At 39.3% G+C, this 20970-nt stretch overlaps 1 long non-coding RNA gene across 1 annotated transcript in view; it reads right to left on the bottom strand.

The window, feature by feature from the left end:
* Positions 1–1563: 1563 nt before the first annotated feature.
* The window catches only part of LOC138755528 (uncharacterized), a 49867-nt gene continuing 30460 nt past the window's right edge, over positions 1564–20970 (bottom strand). The window contains exon 4 of the long non-coding RNA XR_011352371.1: positions 1564–3950. This is a non-coding gene — a long non-coding RNA (uncharacterized lncRNA). The remainder of the gene's footprint in view (positions 3951–20970) is intronic.

The raw sequence follows: 20970 nt of genomic DNA, 5'->3' as shown, positions 1-20970 counted from the left end.
GGGATTGACATGTCGTTGGGGGGTGGTTATGTGTGGATGGATGATGATAACCCTGAGCAAACTGAATTCCATGATACACTTCCTTCTCCCTGTGTGTCCGAGCCTTTACCTGCCCAACCAGTAGCCATACCATCCCAGGTCTACAATAAGGGCACCCCATTGACTGTCCAAAATGGGAGGTAACTGAAAACGGAGGGTCCTCAGTTGCGCATGTAGGTAATCATTGTGAGATAATAGAGTCACAGGACTACTTTGCAAAGGGGCTAAGCGAGAGAGGTGACCAATTCCACCAGCAGCCAGCTGAACACTTTGCCTTGCCACTGAAATAATAGTGATCATGGTGCAATGCAACTAGCAATGGCTTACGGTTTGATTGTATTTGACAGTCACCAGGGTCTCACCCAGAGCAAGACGCACAGAGCAAGACACAGTATGTTACCTGTAATGGAGGCTTGCAGCCTCATTGCATGCCTCATGTGCTGTTTACATCAACTTTAATTAAAAAACCTTTTCCTTCATCCATGTGTTGCCTAAGAACTCACACATACGAATACAAGATGAAACAGCTACAATTGGGAGATGAGAGGGCTCTCAATTCCTTTCTCTCTCATCAGGAAGCAAGCATCCTGGGATGTCTGTCTGACTAGCAGATGATTGCCAACACCTTGCGGTCGCTGCCAGAAGGGGTCGATGATGGCACCATACTGTAGGAATGGTTGGCAACTGCAGTCCAGGCCAAGTCCCTTGCCCTCCCAGAATGAGGCCAACATGGCCAGCCGCAGGGACACACCTTTGATGTGGGGACATGGATTGTTAAGGAGTGGACCTGATTTTGGGTATGTATGGGGGTGCCCATGAGCACCACCTCCTAAGGAGTATGAAGGTGACTGATGCCTTGCTGGGCTATTTAATCACTGTTGCACACCCCAACCATAGAGGTGTGGTCTTGCCTCTCATGGGTCTGGCAACCTGGAAGGCGATTCAGGAAGCCATTTCCCTCCTGGAGTACATGGAGCAGAGAACTCGAGTTTTCAGGGCTGAGGGGAGACGTGTGCTCTCTGGAGAGAGCATTGTGGTGCGAAGCCCTGTAGATGTGGAGCTTCCCCTGCGCTGCTCAGTCTGACCTGGAACAGCTTCCCCTCTGGTGCTCCCCAATCGGAGGTGTCCCCGACTAATATGTCGTTTGAGCTCTTCCAACACCCTTTCCCACCACCCCCCCCCCCACAGGAGAAGACTACCCTTCAAGCTTGTCCACTCCTCGATGTGAGGGTGTACAAATGCTCATCAAAACAGATTGCTGTGGTCTCATCATTGATTTCACTCAGCACCGTTACAGCATCCAACAAGAAACTGTTGTCACTTTTTATGTAAAGAATCTTCATCAAGGCAGGCATCAGTTGCTGCCATAGAAATGTTATCACTGGACTTTCCAGTTTAACAGGTGCACAGCCATTGTTATGCACCTTCCAAGAACAGCCTTTGTAATGGACCTTTTTTTTTCTTTTTTTTCTTTTTATTGCACCTGAGCTGTGGACTCTGCTCTGCATAATGTCGCTCAGCACACTCAGGAAATTGTAGTTTCAGCTTTTAATTACAATGTTACAGATCATACATGAGGAGGAAATATTGTATATATTTTGTTACCACTCGGCAATGACAGTGTCCCCACCAGCCCTCACATGAACAGAAGCAAATAGTCATGCACCGCATAATGTCTGCTGGGGGAACATCCAACTGCATACAAGTCTGTTGGCCCACAAGGTTATAATAAATTATCTATTGCCTATTTCTGTATTTATGGTGTTCATATTTTTAGGTTGCAAATTGAAATCAGCATGAGTTAATGATTTAATCACAGCAAAGTAATTATCCATTTACGATCATTACGTCCTGTTCTCCGACTGGATAATATGGTGTTTGCACATTGTCTAATTTCACAGAACGTATTGTGGACATTAAGTGACACATGACTATACTTCATGGGGTGGGTGCTTCAGGAAGTTTAATTTAAAATCACAAATTGGCTTTCAGTCCTGACTCCTCCTGGCTATCGTTATAGGGATCCAACATAGGCCCTTGTGTCACCCGTTTAAAAAGAATGTGAGCAGGTACAGCATTCCAGTGTCCAACAACAGCCAGGAAATTTGAGCACCCCAGGTATGTATGTCTGGTGGCCTGCCTCCTACCTCAACCATGGGACAGCAGTGCAACGGCATCTGGGTGTTGTGCTTAGGTACTGCTAAGGTGCGGGATGAGCAAGCCGAGAGAGGGCCCTGGCACCTGATGGATGATCTTGCACTACCTGCTTGCAGAGGTTGGTCAGTGAGATGAGGGGGTGGAGATGGGGAGCTGGTCAGGCATTGTCATTGAATTTGATTATGTGCCTTGTCCAGCATACAGAAGGCACTTGTGTATATATTGATCTGCTTGATTGGTATTTTTTTTAATAAAAAACACATCTTCTTGTTGTTTTTCTCTTTCCCTTTTGTTATAATTATAACATATACATAGAATTATTGAATGTCATCTTAGTGAATGCAGAGTGACGTGGCTTCCGAGGGGAGGAATGTTGTATGTGGAGAAAACATGGCCTCCCTGCCTGTCTGGAATGTGGGTATTGTGGGTGGTCACATGTCCTCCTTGTCTTGAACTTGTTTGGAAATCACATCACCTATCACTGAAGGTTGGAGTCCAGCCATCCATTCATGCACACCTTGCCATTGGCTACTTTAAATCACCATGAGTCATTATTGGCTAGAAGCACAGATTAGCACTATATATAATACTAATGCACAGCTCATTCTTTCTCTCTGCCTCATGGTCCAAGCTCCAGACAACACTCATGCCAGGTCACTACTGTGGATGTTGCTGGAAGGGTCACAGGTAAGATGTGCTGTAGTATTGTGATAGATTAATAAGTGCAGTAGATTCACAATCCCATTGATCATGGAACTGAGAGCATGTGTATAGTGTGAGTGAGCGGGGTCAAATATAGGTACTATTGTGAGAGTTCAACTGATGTCTGAGGTCATCGTCTATATCATTACTTAAGTGAAATAGTGTGTGTAGTGTGTGAGCTGGGCCGAATATAGGTTTACTGTTGTCGGAGTCTAACTGGTGTCAGAGGTGAATGTCTGTATTGTCGCTTATGTGAATTAGTAATTGTGTACTGTTTAACATTCTATTCTGTTTGTTTCCCATGTGCTAATAAAAATTACGTGTGATTATAACATTTGTAGATTTGTGTGTGTGAATTCTAAATAAAATTTAATTGCATATTGACAGATTGAATATGCAGATAACTTTCTCAATATAATGGGTATAAAGACATTTATATTCAAGGAGAGCATGTAAACACTCCCAATTAACTACAGCATCCCCCCACAATCACTACAAACTTATGAAAAAAAACCCATCCCAGCATTGTTCCCTCTAAACTATGTTTTGCAACCAGTGCACAAGGGAAATTAATGTGTGCACAAAAGGTTAGTTACCTAAAATAATGTAGTTCAAGTTATAGAATAAAATCTTAACAACTTGTGTAACTTTGCAGAATACAATCATACTTGTATTATATTAAAACATGCTAATACAGTTTTATAGGCTGTGCCAAAATTATCTTGAAACAAATTCAAGTTTACATTTGCACAAGCATTCAGTGTGCACAAACTTTTGTCACAGGAAAAAAAAATTGCACAACATAAGATTTTTGTGCATGCTGACTACTAAAAAATTAGAGGGAACGTAGATTCCCAGAGCTATTTGCTGCTATGCTTTGGGCTCCACAATGCTACACTGGGCTTGGTCATTTGAGTTCACTTGAATTTACATGATTGAGCTGAGAAGGAAGCCTTCAATATGTTTCAAGTGCCGACAGGATGCTCACTGATCATCAGGCAGCAAGTCCCAGAACTTCTCCATGCAGTTGCAGTTCACAAAGAGCCAGCAATCTGAAAAAAGTCACAAAGGATTAGTAGTTGTAGAGCTCGTCGAAAGAATCAAAGACTTGTTGATCCAAACCAAGGCTTTTATTAGCAAAAGACAGGAGCTCTTCACAGGTGGCCGACCAGTCCGGAATGATCCGACCTGGCTAGGGACACAACCCTTTAAGGCCCAGATAGTAGGCGTGGCTAAGCTCTCAGCCAATCGCTGTAAGCACAGTCTAGATACTGTAACTATATACACTATATACATTGGTGATAGATCTGTACTATCACAGTAGTCACACACTTATTTCCATTATGTTTAAAGAGAACATATACTCAAGAGTTATAAGCATGGAAACCACAACATTGAGCTCAAATGTTCCACGCCAGCCAAAATGCCTTTCAGAACTAGTTCCATTTGCCTACATGTGCCCCTGCATTTGAACTTCTAACTGTACTTTTCCCTATACTCTGTAATTTGTCCTAGGAACACTATAACCTGCACTTTTTGACTCACTGCAACAATATAATTTGTACTTTTGCTTTATTAATGCAGTACTTGCTGAACTTAAGGATGATAAACAAAAGTGCTGGAGAAACTCAGCAGGTCACACAGCAACAATAGGAAATAAAAGGTAACCAACATTTTGGGCCTGAGCTCTTTGTTTGATGAGAAGGAAGGCAAAAGGTTGGAGGAGGGGGGAAGAGAAGAGATGAGGGGGAAGGGCACATGCCAATAAGGGAGGCCATAGGTGGAAGGGATAGGAGGAGCTTCTAGTCAGCTTTTTTTCCTGAAACTATGCAGTGGGCCTCTTCCAGACCTCAAAATTACAGTAAAGCCACTGATTAGGCTCCTCCCAATTATACATAATTGGGTGAGTCATGTATTGAAGTAGTACATTATCTCAAGGTCTGATGTATAACAACATTTCCAATTTATATTGATTATCAAAGCTCTGCATCGTCTCTGGCAAGAGTGCCAGTAATCCAAGTTAAACTTATTTAAAAATAATAATAGTTGGTTAGGGGGTAAATCAACAGAAGAGATTTACTATTTTTTTTCACTTTTTCCTCATCTTTATTTGAGAAACAGGGGACATGATATTGGCATAGTTTCTGGGTACAGGAGGAATCTGACTAAACAGGGGAAAGCTAGACTTCAGCTTGTCCACCAATGGCCATTAGCAATTTATTTTAGTGTTTCGTAGTCAATGGAAGATGCAGCACAGAAGTTCATAATATTTTCTCTTTGACAGAGAAATCCTGCAGTCTTCTCTTCCCCATATCCCCACAAATATTTTTATATCTGGTATTGATCAACTCTCTTTGTGATGTTGAAATTGAACCATAGAACTTTACAGCACAAAAAACAAGCTCTTCGGCCATTCTAGTCAGTGCTGAACTATTATTCTGCAGCCAGTCCATGGCCCTCCAAACCCCTCCCATCCATATTCCTGTCAAATTTTTCTTAAATGTTAAAACTGAGCCTGCATTCACCACTTCAGCTGCAAAAAAGATCAGTATTTTCTGGATTAAAACAACTTGCTATGTAAAAATATCTCTCTTCAAGTTACCCCTGCTTCTTTGGCCAATAATCATAAATCTGCAACCATTTGGGGGTGGGGGACACATCATGTGGTGCTGTAGGATGGACACGTAGGCTCTTGACTCCTTTAGGAAATTAGTTGAAAAAGTTTTGAATAAGCACTGGTTCAATCTTAAAAACATTTTAAAAGTGTATTTAATCCTTGTTACTTTACTTCCACGATGCCTCAAAAAAAAAGTAGCTGCAACAACCTCTGGAACCCGACAGGAAGACAAGAGGAAAAAAGATTTGAGGCCTACTTTGATCATCAAACATGGAGATAGAGTCCATTCTGTCTTTCGACCTGGTGAATCCTTGGAGAGGATCTCTATCAGCACTTCTCAGCCGCTTCTGCAGAGAGGTGGTGTCAGTGAGTAACCTGGAAGTGAATTGATTTCTCACACATGCATGGCTGAACAAAGCCTCAGGTGTTACTGGGATTGCAGAAACTATAGAAAAGGCAGACATCTTGACCTCGGAACCAGAGGAGGAAGAATCGGGTTCAAGAGGAGGTTTGTCAGCTGAAGATGAGGAAGAAGAAGGGAATACAAGAAGAGGTGGTAATGGAAGAAATTAAATTTAATCCTCAGACCAAAACAGAAGATTTATCTATAAAGATAATGCAGCAGATTAAAGCAATGAAAGGGGAAATGAGAGAAGGATTAAAGGGTTTCAAGGCTGAAATTAAAGAAACGAAAGAAGAAACTAATGAGGTGTTGGATGTTGTAAATAAAATGAAGAAGAAATTAGAGAAAATGGAAGAAACAATTACTAGACTGCAGGATGATGTACAGCAGGCTGAAGACAGGGTATCTAATATGGAAAATACAACTATTGGTTTAACTACAGTAAATGACAAGCTTTCTGATAAAGTGGATATTTTGGAGAATTTTAGTAGAAGAAATAACATTAAAATAGTAGACCTTGCAGAAGGAAAAGAAGGTCCGGCTGCGATTCACTTCTTTCAAGGTTGGATTCCTAAAGTATTGGGAGAAGATCATTTTGAGAATATGATTGAAATTGAAAGAGCCCATAGGGCTCTGAGACCCAAGCCTCTCCCTCATCAAAAACCTATTAATAAAGTTTCTGTGTTATGAAGACAGAAAGAACGTTTTAAGTCTTGCTGTGAAAGGAGTGAAGAAATGACAATGTCCCTTGTTATGGGAAGGGGATAGGATCTTATTCTACCCTGATTTGAGGGTAAATTTGTTGAGAGGAAGGAAATAATTTAATTCAGCTAAAAAAATTCTATATGATAAAGGTTACAAATTAGTCCTTTGATACTCTGTGACATTGAAGATTTTAGTTTCGGGACAACAGAACAGATTTTTTTTTATTACACAGTTTGCTCAAGTGGAAGATTACGCTCTGAGTCTTCCTGAAACTCAGCCTCTAGCAACTATGATGGACTTGTTACAATGAACTATCCTTTCTCCCTTTAACTTCATAATTGGGTTGGAAGAATTTGATGATATATTCTTTCTTTTATGCCCTTTTCTTTTGATTTCCTAGTTGCTATTTTAATTATGGTTAACTAATTAATTTATATTAACTAAGTGATTAAAGCTTTATATATTGAATGCACCAAGGGAGATGGGAGGTGTTTATTTCTGTGGGATTATGTGTGTATTTGTGACCTTGGTCACAAACTGTAAAATGGAGGGAATTAATGTTACATTAGATGATACTTGTTGGGAGGAATTTTTTTCTATATTGTCATAGGTATGAACTTTGCAAACATTTTTTTGTACTTTTGTCTTTTTCTTTTGTCTTCCTTTGGATGCTCGAGGAGGTGTGCCTGGATACATAGAGTTTTGTTGGATTTGGAGGAGACAGAGGATAAGGTGAGGGAGAGGGATTGATAAATATTTGAGTAAGGTGATTAAGATTGTAATTTTAAATGTTAATGGGCTAAACAGAAAAATAAAAGAAAAAAGTGGCAACATATATTAAGAAATTGGGAGTTGATGTAGCTTTTCTTCAAAAAATACATTTAACTGAAAAAGAACATTTGAAGTTAAAAAGGGTTTGGGTAGGACACGTAACGTCATCTTAGTTTAATTCTAAAGCAAGAGGGGTGGCAATTTTGATTAAAAAGAATCTTCTAATTAAAGTTCAAAATATTGTTACAGACTTTGAAGGTAGTACGTTGTCAAATCTTTTCAGAAATGTAGGCATTTCTGATTTTGTATGCTCCAAATATTGATGATAAGAAATTTATTCAGATACCTTTTTTAAATTTAGCAGAGGCACATGATAATATTTTAATAGGAGGGTATTTTAATTTTTGCTTTGACCCATTGTGGATAGGTCCACTCGAATAACAATGGGAACAAAAGCTAATAAAGTTACAATGGGTTTGAATTTACTTGCTGTATAGAGAAGAATCCATCCTAGAGAGAAAGATTATATTTATTCTAATAGGTTTGATTCTTATTCTAGAATAGATTTATTTTTGGTTTCAGCTCAAATACAAACTAGGACTTTTGAAGCTGGCTATAAACTGAGGATTTTATCTGACCATTCACCTTTATTAATAACTCTGGAAGTGCCTGATAAGGAGAAGTCGATATATAAATGGAGACTAAATTCTTTATTGTTGAAAAGGAAAGATTTTTGTGACTTGTTCAAACCCACATTAGGACATTTTGTGGAACAATTTTGAATTCGGTAAATGATAAATTTATTCTATGGGATGCTTTTAAGGCATATCAATGAGGTCAAATTATAAACTTCACATCTAAAATAAAATATATGAGAGAAGTAGATCAATTAGAAAAACACATTACAGATTTGGAAAAGGACCTTAAAGTGTGTTTCTAAAGATAAGTGTAGACAATTGATTAATAAAAAGTTTCATTAAAATACATTACAAACTTACTGGGCTGAGAAAGCTATTATTAGAATGAGGCAAATAAACTATGAATTAGAGATTGGATAAAGTATAAGCTTGGCAATTAAAAGCAGAACCGGCTTTGAGAATAATTAAGGCAATTAAAAAGATACTAATGTTATTACATATAAGCCTCAAGAAATAAATTAATCATTTAGAAATTTCTATATGAAATTATATACTTCAGAATCTTTAGGAGATTAAACTAAAATAAATAATTATTTATTACAGTGGAAATTGGATTTATCTTTAACTATGCCAAGGTGGCTGGTTGAAATACAAAGTTGTATTAGTTTTGAAAAAAAAATTTAGAAAATAAATACTCTATTTTTATAAATTTTGTGCCCATATACTCAAGTAATGGAATTGAATTTGTAGTGATATCTCTAGCCCTTCAAAATTCTCCTCTGTATGTTTAGGTTAGGATAGATGAGTTTTACTGGACGATATCTCTCTCTGCAATCCAAAGATTTATTTCTTTTCTTTTTTCTTCTATTTTTATATACCTATAAAGTTTGATATTTTTAAAATTTGTATATTGTTTCTTTGAGGGGGTGGTTGGGTGGGAGGGAAAATTTTTGGGTGGGGTGAAAAACCATCATGCATGTAATCAATTTGTTCATTTTTTTAACTATAATAATTATAGTTACTGCATGCATGAAATATTAAAAATATACAAAAAATCTACAAGCATTTATTCCTTCTCTACTCTCTATCAACCCATCCAACACACTCTGCCTCTTTCTGACTCACTCTGCCTTTTTCTGTATCAAGAAGATCCTTTCCCAGCAACATGCTCCTACACCACTTTGATGGCCATGACATCTCACTGTTGTCCTGAAGCAAGCAAATTTGAGACTGAGCCAGTCAGTGTTTTACCCAAAAAAATGAAATTGCTTTCTAGTTTTATACTCTATTCTCCCAGATAGAAACCTAAGATTCCAACATTAGAAATTGACTTTACGCACGCATGCACATCCCCAGATGATTCCATTCCTATACTGCCATGAAAGATGTGTCATCTTATTTATATTACCTTTCCTCATTCTTCCTACAAAAAAGGGTTTTATTTTGTGCCATCCAGTGCATTGTGGAGATCGTGATGAGAACCTTCTTGGCACAATCAGAAAGGGATAAAGCCAAATGAAGTTTCCGGGTGTTGGTGTTGGAACAAAAAGAAGTAAGAATGGATTGCAGACAAATAACATTGGATTGCATTAAAATAGCACCACCCTTGATGGCTTACTGGAGTGGTTTAAAAAAAAATCAAGAGAGAAATTCACTAAAGAAGAAATATGCTTCTGACACTGGGGTGACATAGCTGGAGGTAAACCAGGTGCGTGGTATTGGAAGCTTATTAGCATGTTTAAATTCTCTGTAGGCAGACCATCAATGTCTTAATTGGATTAGGTCAGGAGGGTAGAGTTGTAATTTGAAGAACTTGCATCCTAAATGCTTCCTGGCAACTATAACTTAAGTTCGCTTGTAGATCTAAAGAGGTAGGAAAGTTTGGGCTACTATGCGATTTAAAAATCTGAGAATTGTGCACAAGTATGTTGAACTATGACTTTATTTTGTGGCTGTCCACATTAGAAACAAAAGCAGGGTATTCAGCCCTCTTTATGTGCTCCTTCACTTTGTAAGTCCATGTCTGATCAGTTCTTCCATTCATTATTTTTTGTTTGATTTCCTTAATTTCTATGATCTATTATTCTCTGTCTTGAATATACTGCATTTGGCAACTGAGCCTCCACAGCACCTTTGTAGAGAATTCCAAATATTGCTCATCCTCTGGGTGAAGATATTTTTTCTTTTCAACTCTGAATGACTAATAAGAACTTACACATTTCATTTTACTACATCCCAGTGAATATAGGTCCAATGTGATAATATTTTGGTTTGTAAATATTTCCAGCTGTTGTACAGGTGCTGATGGTAGGATGCCAGCCATTCCATAGTGACCAGTCATTCTCACTGCTTTCATCCTAAATGTAGTTGACATCATTATTGGTTCTGGTAATCAAAATCATTTAAGCAGAACCGAATGGTGATCTTTGATGGGCTTCCCAAGGAAATAACTGGACCCTTAAAAAGTTGAAAGCCACGAAAACAGAGGAATTTACTCCATGTTCTACTAGGGAACTATTGATAATTTAAGTTGAAACATTGCTATTCAGACAAGTTGAGGAAAGTAATAATTGGTCCATAAACTTTAGATTGTGGGCATTGTTTTCTGTGATCTGCACCTCTTTATACTTCCCTTCTTCTGTGGTTCTCCCCAAATCCTTTGCTGTCCAACTACAACTCAGTCAACACTAAACTGTCACTGGGGTCAAATTAAATGCACTTGTTTAGAATCCAGTCCAGGGTTGCTAAACAACACTTATGCTTTAGAAAGTCTAAACGCTGAAAAAATAAACTTAAAAATTGTAACCAACATCATCATGCTGGAAATAGCCTTTGAGTATTGGACATTTAATATATATTTATAGTACTTTTCTCACCATGTGTTCATTGATGAGTTTCAGGAAACACAAGAATCCATGCACTAAATATAAAATGTATTTGCAATATCTCTCCATTTGTGTAATTGGTATACCCTTGTAGCAACTTATCTCTCAAAGGTCTGGCTTCCCAATGGATGGAGTCACATTTTTACAAATTATAATTCCTCACCCATGTGCTTATTTAAACCAAAATTGCTCCCAGGGTCTCAGACAGCATGTGGCATCCTCATTATTTAATTGAACATTGTAATTAAATGCCTTTCTTAATTGTTAATTAGAAGATTAATAGATAATTTAATAAATATTGATAGTGAGCCTTCATATCTGTAAAGTTCAAATTGAATTATTTTATCAATCTTACTTCATCTACTTTCAAATCTTATCTAAAAAATGTAAAATGACCTCTTACATTACAGCTCTCAGATGCATGTCTTAAAATGTCAAGACCTTATGAAGGTTCCAAAATAATACTGCTTTTTTTTTTACAGAAACATAAAAATAACTTCTTAAAATGTAATCAAATTAGAGCTTAAAAACAGCGCATTAATTTTGACTTTCAGGTATTTCTGTATATTTAAATGAATTTGTCAGGAGATTTGCAATGTGATAACCAATCAAAGTATTTCTATTGATTCAGTAGTGATCTAATCACTACCTGTCACTAAACTATTAGTCACAGCAGTTCCTACTGCAATCGGGGGAGTAGCTCCATAAGATGAAGGAAATAATGGCCCTGCAACATGCTGATTTCACATTTCATGATCTGATTCTGATGGCTTTTTTTTTAAATGTTCACCTGTTGACTTGCTAAAAGTTCTAATCTTTTACATTCTTTTTGACTCCTGGTCCTTTGGAGAAGTGGGTGCAATTATTATTGGACAAAAAAATGATTGATAGTAAAACATGCTTGGGAACAAAATTAAAGAAGATGGAAATAGGCACCGGACAAAATCATGATCTTAAATTTAAATTTTAAACTAAATTTTTAATTTAGGCATAGTGCAAAGTAACAGGCCATTTCAGCCCACAAGTCCATGCCACCCAATTTTTCACCCAATTAACCTACAGCCCAGTACGTTTCCAACAGTGGGAGGAAACTGAAGCCCCTGGGGAAAACTCATGCAGACATGGGGAGAATGTACAAACTTTAAGACAAGAACCATATTTTTTCCCTGGCCAGGGGGAGAGGGAGAGGGAGAGGGAGAGGGGGGGAGGGGGTAGGGGGGGGAGGAGGGGGATGGGGGAGGGGGGAGGGGGGGGGAGGAGGGGGATGGGGGAGGGGGGAGGGAGGGGAGGGGAAGGGGAAGGGGGGGAGAGGGGGGGAGAGGGGGGGAGGGGGGAGGAGGGGGAATAGGGGGAGGGGGGGACATTAGTTCCAGTGGGACAAGCTGGCAAGCTTTGGAAGATGGCCTAGTGAAAGGAGAGGACTGGCTGTTGATGTTTCCCTTGGAATAGGAGAAACAGAAAGTAACTCTGGTGACCTGAAACATGAAAAACACTCTGAAAACCAATGAGAACCCTTCTGAGTGGTAACCATTTACCTGTTAAGCACCAAAGCCTGGTGAACTTCATTAATGTTGATGAAGTACAAGAATTGCCTGCAACCAATGAGATTAGACTGTGAACCAAAGAACTTTGCTGAACTTGGACACACGTGCGCTTAGCATTAGAAGGGGGTTAAGTGAGTAATAGAGATAAGATAAAGTTTTATTCTATTTTTCATGTTCAAAGATGATTAAAAGCCAACTTTTGTTTAAGTAACCCTTTGTTATGGTGCATATCTATTGCTGCTGGGTTTATGGGTCCTCTGGACTTGTAACATTTTTTGTTTCCATGTTTTCGGTGTGTACATTACCAATTAGGGGTAATTCTGCTGTGCCCACAGGAAAAAGGAATCTCAGTATTGCATTTATGTACTCTGACAATAAATCTGAAATATGAATTTTCTACATTTGTATATTACTGGAGATGGTAGCTAAAGTTAATAGTTATTCCTTAAGGGAATTGATCAAGGCAAATAAGGAGTTGCAGAAGTTTAGAATGAAAATATTTTATCAGTCCCCTTATTAGAAGACCCAAAAAGCATGCCAAGAAAAGTGAGGGCAGTGCATAAGTAATAATCACTGAAGAAAAGTATTAGATAAACTAATGAAACTAAAGACTAATGTATGCCCTTGAAACTGTATCTTCTCTGAGCCCTATAAACCAATAACTTCAGAGAAAGAGGATGCATTCTCAATTTTGGAATAGAAAAGAGCAAAGAAAAATCCCTATGGGGATCCCAGTGGGCCTAACTATTCAAATTGCTACACTTTATACTTGACTGGATTGAACTCGCATGACCATTTCCCTGCTTGTATTTCAAACTGATCTATATCCTTCTGTAACCTTTGAAAATCTTCCTCACAATCTACAATTCTGTCAATTTTCATGTCATCTGCGAATGTACTAATCAATTAGCCTACATTTTTTGTTTTAAATAACAGGAGTCCCAACACCCATCCCTGCAGAATACCACTGGTCACAGGACCTAATGTGAGAACATCACCCCTCCACTACATTATTTAAGCTAATTTTGAAACCAATCCAAGGCACTGTGGATCCATTTGCCTTAATATTTTGGCTCAGCCAACTAAAGAACCTTGCCGAATGCTTAACTAAAGTCCATGTGTACAACGTTCACTACCCTCAATAATCATCTCCATCATCTCTTCATAAAAGACATGATTTCCTTCTCACAAAGCTGTGCTGATTGCCGCTAATAGTTCTTCAAATGTGAGTAGACCCTCTCCCTAAAAACAATCCCTAACAACAAACCCCAGTCATTTCCCTGCCACTGCTCTAAGGCCACACTGGCATATAATTTGCTGCATTATCCCCATTGCCCTTCTGAAGAAAAGGACTAACATTGGATTGGCTATTCTCCTGTTCTCGGGGCCCTCACCTGTGGATCTGGGATCCACATCAAGGCCCTAACAATCTCTTCTTAGTATCTCTTAATAAGATGGGATACATCTCATCAGGTCCTGTGGTGGTGGTGGAATATATCAACTTCAATCTCATGAAACATCATGAAATTTTTTTTGTATCCTTACGAGTTTAATGATATTTTATTTTTAGAATGATGACCAAAACTAAATACAGCATTCCAAATGCAGCTTCGCAAATGTTCTCATAGCTGCAACATGATGTCCCAACTCTTGTGCTCAGTGCCCTGACTGATGAAAGTAAGTATGCCAACTACCTTCTTCACCACCCTGCCTACTTGTAATACCACTTCCATGAAAATATGCATGCATGCTCCATGTCTCTCTGTTCTGAAACACTCCCCATGTGCCTGCCATTCACTGTCCTACTCTAGTTTGACTCACCAAAATGCAGCACCTTGCACTTGTCATTGTTAATATTCCATCTGCCATTCCTTGGCCAATTACTTAGTTGATCAAAATCCCCTTGTAACCTCAGATAATCTTCCTCATTGTCCATTATACCATTAAATTTAGCATCATCTGTAAACTTGCTAATCATGACATTTATATTCTATCCAAATTCTTAATATAAATGAAAAACACCACTTTAACAGGCTTCTATTCTGTAAAGGACCGGTTCATCGGATGCAAGGATCGACAATGAGATAGACAACAGACTCACCAAGGCAAATAGCGCCTTTGGAAGACTACACAAAAGAGTCTGGAAAAACAACTAACTGAAAAACCGCACAAAGATAAGCGTATACAGAGCCGTTGTCATACCCACACTCCTGTTCGGCTCCGAATCGTGGGTCCTCTACCGGCATCACCTACGGCTCCAAGAACGCTTCCACCAGCGTTGTCTCCGCTCCATCCTCAACATTCATTGGAGCGACTTCATCCCTAACATCGAAGTACTCGAGATGGCGGAGGCCGACAGCATCAAATCCACGCTGTTGAAGATCCAACTGCACTGGGTAGGTCACGTCTCCAGAATGGAGGACCATCGCCTCCCCAAGATCGTGTTATATGGCGAGCTCTCCACTGGCCATCTTGTCAGAGGTGCACCAAAGAAGAGGTACAAGGACTGCCTAAAGAAATCTCTTGGTGCCTGCCACATTGACCACCACCAGTGGGCTGATATCGCCTCAAACCGTGCATCTTGGCACCTCACAGTTCGGCGGGCAGCAACCTCCTTTGAAGAAGACCGCAGAGCCCACCTCACTGACAAAAGACAAAGGAGGAAAAACCCAACACCCAACCCCAACCAACCAATTTTCCCCTTCAGCCGCTGCAACCGTGTCTGCCTGTCCCGCATCGGACTTGTCAGCCACAAACGAGCCTGCTGCTGATGTGGACATTTACCCCTCCATAAATCTTCATCCGCGAAGCCAAGCCAAAGAAGAAAGAAAGAATTCTGTAAAGGAACCCTCCCCATCTCATTCTCTCTGATTATCAAGCCAGTTTCAGATTCAATTGGCCAGCTCATCACTTATCCCATGTCGTACTACATGTGAGATGTCTACTGGTTGCAAACAAAGCAACCACTGTCATTGCATCTTTGTTTCATGTGACAATATTCACAGCTCTCCTGTGCAATAAAAGTGACAGGAATAGTGCAGACATTGCTTTTGTGGTGTCGGAGCAGTTCCTGATTAGTGTAACGGGAGATTCAAGAACCTGATAGCTGTTGGAAAGCAACTGTTCTTAAACCTAGAGGTGCTGAATTTCTCTATCTGTATCTTCCACCTGAAAGTAGGAGTGAGAACAGGTTGAGATGAGGTGGTCCGCATCTTTGTTGTTGGCTGCCTTCTTGAGGCATTGCAGCTGCAGCCCATTGCATAGACGATGGGCTGCAGCCTGTGATAGACCTGGCTATATTTGTTACATTTTGCAGCCTTCTGCATTCCTGAGCATCGAATTTGCAAACCAGATGCAACTAGTCAATATACTTTCCTGAAGAAGTTTTTTGTAATCCTATAGTCTGTAAATTGTGCTCTTTACATGACTATATGAATGTGAGCAATAACCCCTTTAATCAGTTCACAGAAGAACTCTCCTCACTGCATTTTTTGTGACAAATAACTTAAATTTCAAACATAAGATCCCTGGCAGCTGGAATACTAAAGGAGGAAAAGTGAGGTTATTCACTTTTGTAAGAAGGATAGCATATCAGAATGCTGTTAAATGAGACACAACAGAATTCTCACCAGAATCATTTTTGACCACCCTGCCTTTAAATCATTGATCAAGTTCACAAACTTTTTTTCACTTCATGCGCATGCAGTTCTGCCTTTTAGGATAATTCAATTAAGTTTCAGGCCCTTTTGAACTAGAGAGGAAGTAATGTTGTTTAATGAATTTCATGCCATTTAATCAAAAAATGGAGAGAACTTAATTTCTTCAGTTACAGAAAGGTTAAAAGGGCAAACCCCTTCCCCCATCCTGAATGACCGAAAAAGATGAGCCTATCATGTACTGAATGTAAGTAATTGCGTCAATTGTTAAGAATTTGAAAATGTGAATGCAGAATATCCAATTCAATAAGCTGAACAATAAGAATTCATAATTAAAATAGTTTATTTTCCTTACTTCTGAGGATAATTGACAGTTATTAACACTTGCTAAAATGTTAAAAGGGTATGTGCTTGTAATTACTAGCCGTAAATGTCTATGGCAGGTTTTGTTTGTATCTGCCAAGCAAATATAGCAACCCAGATATTTAATACATGTTATTAGTAAGGCAGGCATTAAAGAAACTAACTGCAGCACAGCAATTGCAAAAACAAGCAATTCCCAGATTTTTACTTTCAAATGCACATCTGCTTCTTTTTTGCTAAAGTTGCTGCAACATTTAGAAATATATATCTTCAACAATAGATTGAAAAACTTGGTCTATGCTTTCAAGCAAGTGAATAATTTGTGGATAATATGTGTAGAAGTGAATTAAATGGTGAGTGGTTTAAATTATAAAATGTGTTCTTTACTAACATAATTACGATGTTATAAAGATAACAGGAAAGGAAATGGATGCATGGCATTTTTTAAAGTAATTAAAGAATGAAGAAAAACTTGCTAATAATCTTATTACCAGAAGTCATTTTGCAGATCACTTGTGAATAATTAGAGCTGTTCTATCCTCTGTATTGTTGGGGAAAAAAAATATTTTCAGTTAAATGTACTGACATTATCTAGCTGTTAATTTGGTGTGTACGCAGTTGATGGTGAATCATCCCGAGTTTAGAGCTGAATTTGTATTGAGGTTAATTTAGCTTCCTTGAAATTACAGTCAATGCCTCCTTCAAACCAATAGTCTTATGGTGATATCATTAGTCATTGCTCAAAAGAAGCAAGTTTAAGAAAAACTGGCAGAAAGAGACAGAACAATTACATATTAATATTAAAATCTGTCACAATTTGAATTTAAGAGGAAATTCAGATGATGCAATTTTCAATTTAATAATGTTTTTATTTTTTTAATCAAGCATAAAAGGCTTTAATTAACTAATTAGTCTCAGATTCGTATAAATATGCATTCGTACATCTCCTTTGTTGCCAGGACCTCCACACATTTGTCTATGTTTTATGGATTTGTAATACTGAAACATAAAAGTCACTAATTTAGTTTGTCTGAGTAAAATAGTCTCCTAAATTATGCATTAAAGATTATGGGCCCTGTAATAACTTGTATGGGCTCTGCATTGGTAATGCCCAAGCTATAGAGAGATTGTACAATATTAATTAAGAGGCTAGGAGAGTTGAAAACCAGAGGACATGTTTGAAGGACGAAAGGGGAACAATTTAAAGGGAGCTTTAGGGAAATTCCTCATACAAAGAGTGTTGGGTGTATGGAATGCACTGCCAGATGAATTGGTAAATGTAGGCTGATTTCTGATTCATTATCAGAGTTCATGACATCATATACAACCTCTAAGATTCCTTTGCTGCAGGTGAGGTAGAACAAAAAAAACTGTACATAGCTTATACATGTAAACAAATAAAGAACTGCAAACAGATAACAAATGCAAATAAACTGCAGTACAGAGAGAATAAAGAAAATCAAGGAAATCTTTGAGTCCTTGATTGAGTTTGTCATTGAAGAGTCTGACGGTGGTGGGTAGCTGCTGTTCCTAAACCTGGTGATGTGAGTTTTGTGGCACCCATCTTTTTCCTGATGGCAGCAGTGAAAACAGAGCATGTTGGATGGTGTGGATCCTTGATGATTGCTGCTGCTCTTTGAAGGCAGTGTTCCCTGTAGATGATCTCGATAGTGGGGAGAATTTTGCCTGTGATGTCATGGGCTGTGGCCACTACCTTTTGGAGGGCTTAATGCTCAGAGGTATTGGTGTTCCCATATCAGACTATGATGCAGCCGGTCAGCGCATCTGTAGAAATTTGCCAGAGTTTCTGGTGTCATACCAAACCTCTGCAAACTCCTGAAGAAATAGAGGTACTGATGTACTTTCTTAATGATGTCGTTAGTATGTTGCATCCAGGAAAGATCCTCAGAGAGTGACTGCCAAGAACTTAAATTTGCTCACCCTCTGATTCCCTCAGTAATCACTGGATTGTATACTTCTGACTTTCTCTTCCTGAAGTCAACAATCAGCTCCTTAGTTTTGGTGACATTGAGTACAAGGTTGTCGGTGGTGTACCATTCGGCCAAGTTTTCAATCTCCCCCACCCCGGTATGCTGACTCATCACCTTTCTTTATACAACCCACTATCGTGGTATTGTTGGCAAATTTGTAGATGGTGTTATTGTTGTACCATTGACAGTTAAGAAAAAAATGGACAAGTATATGAATGGGAGGGTCACGGAGAGATATGGTCAGTGGGACTAGGCAGAATAATATTCAACACAGACTAGAAGGGCCAAAGGGCCTGTTTCTGTGATGTAGTGTTTTATGTTTCTATCTTTTCATTCATAAATAGTATTTCTGCAAGTTGATACTGTGTAGTTAATTCCCTAATAAATTGGAAAGACCAATAAATTGAAATTGTAAATGTTATAAGGATATTTCAATAAGTTAACTGACACCTGTACTAAAATAAACATGTCTAAAATAGGAGTTTTGAACCAGATTGAATACACAGGAACACATAGATCCTTTAGTCCACCAAACATATTTGTCTATTCAATTAAATCTATTCTGAAATCCCATCTCCCCTTAACATGCTTTTTGTATTGCAGGGACTAATTTACAAAAATGAGTGAATAAAGGTTTTTTGATATTTATTGAGATATTCATTATATCTGTATGCACTGTTAATAACTTTGGGTAAATCCTATTTGGTAGATCCTATTTTCCCATAAACCTCTCCTTCCATTCTCCCAACAGAATGTGGGGCACCTGTCCCTATGATGTTTTGTCCCTAGTCCTAAACATGGCTTTATCTTTAGCATTAGCACAGAAAAGTAGAGCAAAACTGAACTGGAGGGTAAAAGCCAGAAATCTGATAATTATCCCAGGGAAGTGAAAGAAAGAAATAAAACACTATCTTTTTCATCCAGGCTGTTTGAATGACACACCACAAATGACCATGCAGGTGCCAGTGCTAAATGCACTCCTTGCTTTTCTCCATTTGTTCCTGAGCAAGGTGGCAATGAGAAGGAGGAGTAAGAGAGAAATCATGCTTCAGTTCCTCCTGATTTATCTGTGTCTCTGAAAAAGGTGTTATTTACGTCGTCGAGATCTTTTTAGGGAGTTACAGTTTAAAAAAAAAACTGAAAAAACTAATATTTAACAGGGAAATGACCTTTGTCATGTGTTTTTCTTAAATAGCCATTCATTCATGGACAAAGCTAAACTACTTTATTAAACATAGATACCCTCTCCTGATATATCAAAATCTCAATTTCTGCACATCCTTGTCCCTTTGCTGATTGCCTTATTGTGAGATTGGGACAGTTCATTCATTCCATTCTTTCTTTGGCTTGGCTTCGCAGATGAAGATTAATGGAGGGGTAATGTCCACGTCAGTTGCAGGCTTGTTTGTGGCTGACAAGTCCGATGCGGGACAGGCAGACACGGTTGCAGTGGTTGCAAGGGAAAATTGGTTGGTTGGGGTTGGGTGTTGGGTTTTTCCTCCTTTGTCTTTTGTCAGTGAGGTGGGCTCTGCGGTCTCCTTCAAAGGAGGTTGCTGCCCGCCGAACTGTGAGGCGCCAAGATGTGCGGTTTGAGGCGATAGCAGCCCACTGGCAGTGGTCAATGTGGCAGGCACCAAGAGATTTCTTTAGGCAGTCCTTGTACCTCTTCTTTGGTGCACCTCTGTCTCGGTGGCCAGTGGAGAGCTCGCCATAGAACATGATCTTGGGAAGGCGAACGTCCTCCATTCTGGAGACGTGACCTACCCAGCGCAGTTGGATCTTCAGCAGCGTGGATTCGATGCTGTCGGTCTCTGCCATCTCGAGTACTTCGATGTTGGTGATGAAGTCACTCCAATGAATGTTGAGGATGGAGCGGAGACAACGCTGGTGGAAGCGTTCTTGGAGCCGTAGGTGATGCCGGTAGAGGACCCATGATTCAGAGCCGAACAGGAGTGTGGGTATGACAACGGCTCTGTATATGCTAATCTTTGTGAGGTTTTTCAGTTGGTTGTTTTTCCAGACTCTTTTGTGTAGTCTTCCAAAGGCGCTATTTGCCTTGGCACGTCTGTTGTCTATCTCATTGTCGATCCTTGCATCCGATGAACTGGTGCAGCCAAGATAGGTAAACTGGTTGACCATTTTGAGTTTTGTGTGCTCGATGGAGATGTTGGGGGGCTGGTAGTCATGGTGGGGAGCTGGCTGATGGAGGACCTCAGTTTTCTTCAGGCTGACTTCCAGGCCAAACATTTTGGCAGTTTCCGCAAAACAGGACATCAAGCGCTGAAGAGCTGGCTCTGAATGGGCAACTAAAGCGGCATCGTCTGCAAAGAGTAGTTCACGGACAAGTTGCTCGTGTGTTTTGGTGTGAGCTTGCAGGTGCCTCAGATTGAAGAGACTGCCATCCGTGCGGTACCGGATGCAAACAGCGTCTTCATTGTTGAGGTCTTTCATTGCTAGTTTCAGCATCATGCTGAAGAAGATTGAAAAGAGGGTTGGTGC

Source organism: Narcine bancroftii, chromosome 2 (assembly GCF_036971445.1).
Source record: "Narcine bancroftii isolate sNarBan1 chromosome 2, sNarBan1.hap1, whole genome shotgun sequence".
NCBI classification, from domain to species: Eukaryota; Metazoa; Chordata; class Chondrichthyes; order Torpediniformes; family Narcinidae; genus Narcine; species Narcine bancroftii.
Note: the sequence above shows the minus strand (reverse complement) of the source record. Positions and strands in the feature narration are given on the sequence as shown.